Raw genomic sequence first — 9,301 nt, 5'->3', positions numbered from 1 at the left:
ATGTGTAGTCCCGTCTTGGGGACCATTTACTCATTTATTAGGATTTGTTATCGTTCTAGCCTGTTTCCTGTTAGTCATCTTGTGTTTATTGCCAAATCTGTTGAAATGCTCAATACGAGCAGTGCGAGATGTTGGTTCCGAGATACATGCAATAAAATTAAAAAATAAAATTGCCCCAATATAGTGGATGGTAGTCAAGACGTATAAGGACTCCTTGAAAACTGGACAACCTCAGACAGGGCATGTGTGATGGAATACATGTTCCAAGGACGGGTAAGCTCCATGTTTCGCAGGAAGCCACCTAAGACAGGCGCAGTCTACTATAAAGTAAAAAAGGGGGAATTGTAGGGAGCTAAAGGGTTAAATGAAGCTCCCAAATTCAAAGGAGTGCATGGACTATCTCCGGAGGCCTGCTTGCATATAAAAGGGAAAAAGCTGGTTCTGAGGAATTCTAGGAGGAAGAAGATTAAGATTAGAAACAAGAAGTAGGAAGGGAGTTTCGATTGTACCTTGATCTTCAAGATGTTACTTTAACTATGTTATTTTGGGATACACAAAAGAACAGAATATGTATAAAAAGGAGCCTAAGAAATAAACTCGGAGAGACAGTTGTGAGATCTGTTCTCCCTCCTGCACCCTGTCTGTCTTCTCTTTATTCTCAGTCCCTGCTCCCCCATTCAGGGACCTGGTTTGACTTGGTCCGCTGGTTTCCGACAAGTGAGGACTTGTTCTCTCAGAGTCAGGACAGCTTCTACATTTTGCTGAGTTTGAGGAGAATATGTGAGTTGTAATATTTTATACAGACAGAGAACTGAAAATCCTAACTGATTACATATTCAGCAATATGTAATAACTGACTTCAAACAATGAAAACATTTATTTGAATGAGTTCTCAACTCCCAAGTAACCCCTCCTTATGTGGGCTATCTTCTTGGTTGCCTCCAATGCTAAGAATCTCAAATCCTGGATCCTGGGGTTGTCGATTACAAAGCCATCTTACTATTTTCCAATTGTAAACTAGGTCATCTTGTAAACATAGTCCCTGGTTACCAGTTTTTCAAATGAGCTTTTCCATAGTCTTATCTCTCTTATTTCATTTGTATAGGTAGATGTACTGAATTTTAAAACTCTTATTATAATTATAGACATGTAAATTATCACTCCTAGAACATTTGCTTTTGCGCATGACCCTTGTAAATAATTTACAGCCAAAATATAATTAAATAGCATACACATGGGCTAGGCCAGAGATAAAAAGGGATCAAAAATATCTTTTTAAAGATGACTCCAATTTACAAATACGATTGTAACATTAATGGATGAAATCAGATTTATTTAGTCAATGATAAAATTAAACATTTTCAAAATCTGAATAGCTGTTGAACAACATTTTCATGAATTGTAAGCATAATGTGGAAACAGAATTAGATAGCCCTTTGAAACTAAGGAAGAATTGGTATAGACCATGTTGACAGAGAGAGAGAGGTGGTAGAGCACCTTGTGTGGCACAGACCATCCTGAAAGAATTTTAAGATGGAATTAAAAAAAAAAAACTAAGAAAGAGTGCTTTTTTGATTTTGCATTAATATGTAAATTTAAATATGCTTGTTTTAGAATTTCTAGGGTGCTGTAAATATGTTAAAGAATTGCTCTCCTTATTGAGTCTAGTCTAAACAGCATGGATAATAAATCATATGGTTATATATTCACATTCATTCATCTGTTCTAGCAGTCATCTATTGCAGGTTGGAGGAAGCCCTAATCCCTCCTCAACCCTCCCCAGTTTGGGGAATCAGAAAACAGTCACTTCCTGTGATTTACTTGATGTCATCCAGGAAGTAGTAGTAGGACTGGAAGGTAGAAAAGCCTATCATAGTATGTGCACTAATCCTAAGTGGGTGGGATGGAGGATGAGGGTGCACATGACCTGGAGACTTTTCCAACTCTACATGGCCAGTTCAGGGGTGGGGGTAGATGACTCATTTGTAGAGGTAGATGACTTTTCTTTCACTCTCAGTAACTGCCTTACTGAGAGTGAAAAATGACCATTGTTGACCTTAGGTTTTGTGGTTCCAGACTTCAGCATTGGGCAATTTCATTTTTAGATGCATTGTTACCACTGACCTCCAGACCTCATCATTCACATCAGGTTATTTTCAGTTTAAGAAGAACACCTTAATCCTAATTTTATCTGGGTAGATCTTTGTTGTTTTTACAATAGCAGTCTGTTTTCACTAGTACATATATTAAGTAATCACTTCTCTTTACAAAGCCATCTTACCATTTTCCAATTGTAAACTATATTTTTTCTTTCTCTTTCAGTTTTAAATACATGTGGGGTTGATGCACTCAAAAGAGGGTGAGCCAACAGGGTAGACTAACTGCAGCCAGGCAGAATGGGTAATGTTTTAACAAGCCCTAGAGGTGTTCTATTATACAGAAAGCCTGTGCTTTCCTTGACCAATACATCCATCCTCAGTCTAACAACATTCCTTAAATGTTACCAATCCGAGGAATTCAGTAGCTCCTCAGGCCAAACCTCTCCCACAAGACTGGTATCTGAAGGGTCTAAAAGACTTCACTAGAAGACTTATTGGAACAACGCAGTTACACCATTTTTAGAGTTTATGAGGGAATTTAGGAGCTAAACTAACAAATGAGTTGTTACTCCCCATGACTAGAGTTCATAAGATCTACTTGTTAGAATATCCATAATTTCCTCAGTGTGGGATGTGTTTGTGCTCCTGGAGAGACTTTCCTACTCCCACAGGTCTTCTTCTAGTTAGATTAAATACTTCCAGAACTATGGGTAGCTCATCTTAAAATGAAAGGGATTCTAGAACTTCTCTAAGCTATTTGTATTTCTATGACAACTTTGGAATTTATTGATGTATATACCTTAGTAAATGAAATGGTATTCCTCAGAATGAACACCCTATATCATTTACCTGATATTCAGGCTAAAACAATAAAATTAGTACTTCTCTTTATTTGTATCATTTTTACTTTCTCTGAAATGCCACCACCACCCTATACATATGGAATTGACTTAACTGCCTGTTTTAACATTTTTATATTCGATAATTTCCCTTTGAAGTAATATTTCTCCTATTTAGCCCACTTACTGTCTCTTCTTCATTCTAAGCCATCATTCTGCTTCAGAATTCCATCATTTATTTTTGTCATCTTCTGTTATTCTCTCATTAAATTAGTAATATTGTAGACTAATGTACTCCCGCTGCCCAGCAAAGTTTCTGGCATGTAATATATATGAAACAAATATTTATTGTGTGAATAAATATGAACTATATGGTAAATAACCATTTTCAGATATCATGTGAGAATTGTATATTATTCCAATCAAATTCTTCTAAGGTTTGTTGTTGAAAAATTGATAATTCCTTGGCATCAAAGGTATAAACACTGATTTATTCTCTTTCATTTTTCTCACTACAATTTACAACAATGCATGTTATAGAACCAAAATGTGTTATGCATAATGATTGTCACTACTTCCTTATTCTTGTGTCTGACTGATTTCTTAAAATAAGAAAATATTAACAAAGACTGTATATATATATATTTTTTTCTTTTACTTTCTCTTTTAAATATGTCTACTATTTTCTCTTCATTTATTTTTATGAATAGTTTGTTTTTATTAATTTTTGTGTTAAAATAAACTTTGAAGCTACCTATAACAGAATTTGAGGATTTGGCCAATAGTTTAGAATCCAGTAGTTAGTAAAAAGCTACAGGATCTGATAATGTTCTGGGCCCAGTTTTGAGATGTCCTATTTGAAATTCTCTTATTGGATTAGGATTTAAAAGCAACATCTTTAAATTACAATGTCTATGATTTATTTTGAGACCTTGTGATTAACCACACCCATTTTTCAGATATATTGTTAGACCATATTCAGCTCCCTCTCTTTTTTCTATTCTTCATTGATAACTATATATTATTTGTGCACATTTATGCTTTTCCTTAAAAGTAGAGAAAATATTTTTCTCCTGCCCAATAACTAGAATAGTGTTTTATATGAAATAGATGCTGAATCAATTTGATTAAATTACAGACAATTTGTGAAATGAATAGAATTAACATTGTATTATTTCTACTAAAATTTATAATGCTTCAGCATGCTGCCAAATGGCTAGTCTATTCTTCATTGATTTCCTGTCAATCATTAAATGCATATTTTATTGTTCTATTTCACTTTATTGTTCAGAAATATCCATTTCAGCCATAATTTATTACTTCTCCAATGCTATTTAGGTCCGCTGCTGGTTCTAAATGACCACAATATCATTTTACAGATATAATTTACACTAGATAGAAAGCTTAACACAATTTCTCAACATTTGATCACTTCATAATGTCATGTTTTTGGATTAATAGTATATTGTATCCTATTTCACTAAGTTAAAATGACAGTCTAATAAAAATTATAGTGTCCAGAAAGTATAATTTTAGTATTTAAAATAACTAAGAATATATATCTAGAAGTCACACTTTCCCTTTGTTGATAACTGTAGGAGCATTCTGATGGAGCTGTTGTTGAATGAATGTCACTGTCAAAGAGTTTAATTTCATAGGGTACCACATGGCTTATGGGGAGATATAAGGTGAAATTGGCTTTTCCAGAACCTTCCTGTCTTACCTTTCTTCCATTACAAAGAGATGTAAAGTACCTAATTGTTCTTTACAATTTTATATAAACTTTATTCAATTGTGGTCAGATCAAATGAATCACATTTTTTTCCTATTTTGGGTGTCCAGAGTTTAGCTAAGCTACTCCATAGTATTGATACCTTGGCATCCATTTTGTTTGGCCAAACAGCTTACAGAGATCTTAAATCTACACTAGTCCTCTGATGCAAATGCATGCTTTAAGTAAGGGCCTACAGAGTCATAAGCAAATATAAGTTTCCTGACATGACTTCCCCAATATCCCTGTGATCAACAGTCTCTTCCACCTTCCAGGGCTTCACCTTATTACTAGATATGACTCCCTTGAAACTTACCAAAACTTTGTTCTTTTAGTTTGAATTGATCAATCTAGCTTTAGCCTAGAAAGCCCAAAGCACTCCACCCATGGACCCTAGTAAAGGCATGTGCCCCAGATTCTATGGCTCTCTGTCTGCACTCTGCCTTGACCTCCCCAAATATCCCCTCAAACATGCCGTGTACTTCCTCCAAGACTTGTGAGTAATAAACTTCCACATTTCAGATTCTCTTGGGTCCGTTGTTGAATGTGATTCACCATCTGGCACCCTGTGCTCCACTTAACAAATGTTAGTTTAAGAAAGTCAGAACAAGATAAAATTCATTTGTTAAAGAACAATATAAATATCGAATTGAGCGAAATTCAGCCAGATTCCTTCTTCTTATGGAGAGAAGCACAATAGACATTAAGCCCCTAAAAAGGAGAACTGTAACTCTAGTTTAAAAATACACACACACACACACACACACACACACACACACACACACACACACATACTGGATTAAATGATTATGGAAAAGAATATTGGGATACTTAAGCAAGAATAAAAAGGTATGAAAAAAATTTAGCATGGATTGATAAAAAGAAATGATTGTTGGGCTTAACAAACCAATCAACTTTCATCAGGCAAGAGAGTCAATGAGTTCTTGACAGTGGTAAAGCAATAGACATATATTTGTTTACAGATTAAAAAGCCTTTTTGATATGCTACCACATCATAGACAAGAACGTGATATTAGCAAGTTATTTATGGAGAAATGATGCACTGAATGAAAAAAAGTATACAATGGTGAAGAGCATTGACAGGCATTCTAGATTACACAGAAGAGAGAACTAAACGGAGAAGGGGGGCTGCAGCTGTGCCTGCCTACATGCTATTTCTGCTAGAGGCAACATCTGCTTAGGAAAATAGAATTGAAAGTTGGGAGGAAACTAGCACTGCCAGTCAATAGTATCAATTCAAACATATTCAAATCCCATTGGATCTATTATTAGAAATTTATTTTCTTGATTTTCCACTTTGAATTCTTTAGAAAATATGGAAGTTTTTCATCAACAATAGTTATATCTTTCATGCCAAAATGGATTTCACACACGGATAGATGATTAGAAATTTCTGTTCAGAGGACATATACAATGGCAGGTCAGATCTTTACAGCATTCTTTCAGTTATATATTTAGATAAATTTTCTCCTCTTCACATTTCCCCACACCTATAAGCATAGCACAGCACAGCATATATCTTACATAATTTGCATATTTTGATAAAGTCATATTTTTCATATTTTTGTATCAGTACTGGATCAGACTCTAAAAGTTTTATACTTGAAATATTTTAATAATTTTCCAAGGGAAGCCAAATTCTTAAGTACCTAACTCTCACATTAGCTCTTTTTCATATTATTTCAGATTGGATTAATGACCTAATCTTCCAGGTTAATTCTGACAACTAATTTTCCTTCTCTTATCCAAGGGCTTCATTAATCTGTCTTCACTTCCTTATTCAAGTCCCCAACACTTCTAACCTATATTATTATAATCAGTAATAACAGCTTCCAATTATATGTTTATTCTTTAAGACATGTATTAAAGTAATAGCATTAAAACATTTAAAAATAATTTTTATAATGCTATACCAAGCAAAGGATTACTATGTCATTTACAAAAGAGGAGAAGGAGACATAGAAAGGCTAATAAATTTGATGCAGGTCACACAATTAGTAAGAGAAGAATTCAGGATTCAACTGATATTCTAACATAACTTTTCTGCAATGTTTCTTAAAATTGTTTCCTACCTGTTGTCCTTGCTTTATCTAATAGATCCTTTATATTACTACCAAAACATTTTTTAAAGTGATTATTTGACTTTGAATTTAAATCCCTCCAATGAAGCCATATTGCCTCTGGATAAAGTCTAAAACTCCTTATCATGTCATAACAAGCTTTCCACAACCTGGCATCTTAGGCCTCTCCTCACTCCCCACCTAAGAGCACCAGCCATACTAAACTACTAACTTCCCTTATGGCAAGTTCTTCTCCAGACTTTCATGCTGTTATGGCTCTCTTAGAATTTCCTTCCTCATCATCCAATGAAGGATGTGTCATAATTTCATCTTCTCTGTCATATTTCATTGTTTCTCTGTAAGCTCCTTTCAAGGGAAGGCTATCATTTATTTCTGTTGTCCCAATGCCTACCACAGTGACTTTCACATTAGAAATGCTCAATAAGAGACTGCTAAATTGATGTATGAATATATCCCAGTGATTTCCCTTTGTCTTATATGTATGAATTTTGAATAATTTAACTTTTATTTATACTCTGAATTTTTAAAATGTTTTATGTGTGTTCATGTTTAATTTCTGTCCTTATGTATACAAATTTTTGTAGCCTGAATTTTTTTTGACTTAGTCTCATTTATTTAAAATTTAAATATTTAGATATCATCATACATTTTTCAAATTTATGTTTGGGCAGATGCATAAGGTTACCTCTGTTTGATATGTTTGACTATTTCTTTGTTGTTAAGCATTAAAGCAATTACAATTTTACCTGTTATGGATAAAATCACTAACCACTAGGGTGGAAATACATATTTTAAAATTATTCTTGTAAAAATATTCCTTATGGTACATGCCTAGCAATAAGGTTAGTGAATCAAAGCATAAACTTTTACATGGCTTTAGAGAAGGGGTTAATAAACTATAGCCTATGGGCTGTCTGTTTTTGTAAATAAAGTTTTATTGCAACACAGTCACACTCATTGATTTAGGTATTGTCTATAGCTGCTTCCACATTTCAAGGGCAGAGTTGATTAGTTCAGCCCATAAAACTAAAAATATCTGCTATCTGGGCCTTTACAGAGAAATTGGCTAACCTCTGCCTAGAGACATGTTACTCAACTTATTTCTGAAAGGCAGTTTCCATTACCAATAAAATAAGAGTTGACTGATTTTGCCATACCTTCATCTGTAATGAGAATTATGATTATAGTAAAACATTTACAAATTGCCTTTTCTCCATGATAGTCTCACACTTTGTACTGAGAGAGAGAGATTGAAAGAGCTAGATTCTGTACCAAAGAGCCTGGCAGCTTAGAAAATTGCCCGGAAGCTTGGTTATATACACTTCCAAAGATAGTCTACTACTTTTGGAGTCACCATTAGCACTTCAGTGACTGCCAGGTGCTTCTTCCCTCTAGCTAATGAGTTCTATGGAGAGTGAGCCCTCAGCTAGTTTGTAATTCCAACAAACAAATCCAAGAGGGATATAAGAGCTCCAACCTATCAGACTTTGTGATATTACCTACTTTAGCATACGGAACTGTTGCAGATGTTTTGCCTTCCAAGAGCACAGTTTAATATACACAAATGTGCCTTAAAACAAAATTTAGGTTATTGCATAAAAGTCTGCTGACTTGCTTCAGCATGGCATCAGGCTGAGACTGCATGCCAGGTGCAAAGGAGCCATCATGTTTTATCATTTCTGTGTAGCAAAATCAGGTAACATGGGTATATTATAGGTCAGATTATCTTCTTGTAATACAATGTGACCCAATTTGCCAAATAAAAATAGAATGAAAACAGAAGCTTGTAGAGACACCTAAAATATCTTCTGAGTCATTATCTCTTTAATGAAAAGCAACACTGGACAACTTCAACGCAAATTGGGGTTTAACATCTCATTAACTGAATAATGGCTTATACACACCATGCATTTCTAAGCACCTAAAGTCTTATAAAAATGTTACACCCAAATGAGTCAAGAGTTCATTCTTCTATTCATTCTGATGGATATTTCTGTCCATTATTTCACAATAATAATTTGATTCTTCTTTTGTTTTCCTCAGTTATTAAGCAGACTAAAATAAGTTTTCCAAGTAGCTTATTTGCTATATTCCCAGGTATATAAATAATTTTTCCCACTGTGGATTTTGTGTAAGTTTGATTTTGATTTGCCATTTGACTGGCATATTTCTTCCTTTAGGAGACTTAGAGGGTCTAAAAATAAAAGAGGAGTTGATTTTGTGCATGAAAGACATCTGAGAAAATAAATTACTACTGGGCACCTTCTAGTGCCAGTAAAACAAACCTTGCAACTTTTTAATTGATGCCTGCTGAGACCAGAATGTCCTATTTTTTAGTTCATTTAAAACATATCCCTCCAGAAGTAGTATTTTCCTTTTAGTAATCAAACAATTACTGGGCTGATTTCACTTCTTTTGCACCAACTTTGCCTTGTTGTTCATCAGTTTGGTTCTTTCACCGTGATAAGCCCTGGGTACTGGGGTTGGAAT

The sequence above is a fragment of the Pteropus alecto genome, unplaced genomic scaffold (assembly GCF_000325575.1).
Source record: "Pteropus alecto unplaced genomic scaffold, ASM32557v1 scaffold63, whole genome shotgun sequence".
Classification (NCBI taxonomy): Eukaryota; Metazoa; Chordata; class Mammalia; order Chiroptera; family Pteropodidae; genus Pteropus; species Pteropus alecto.
This window is presented reverse-complemented; position numbering follows the sequence as displayed.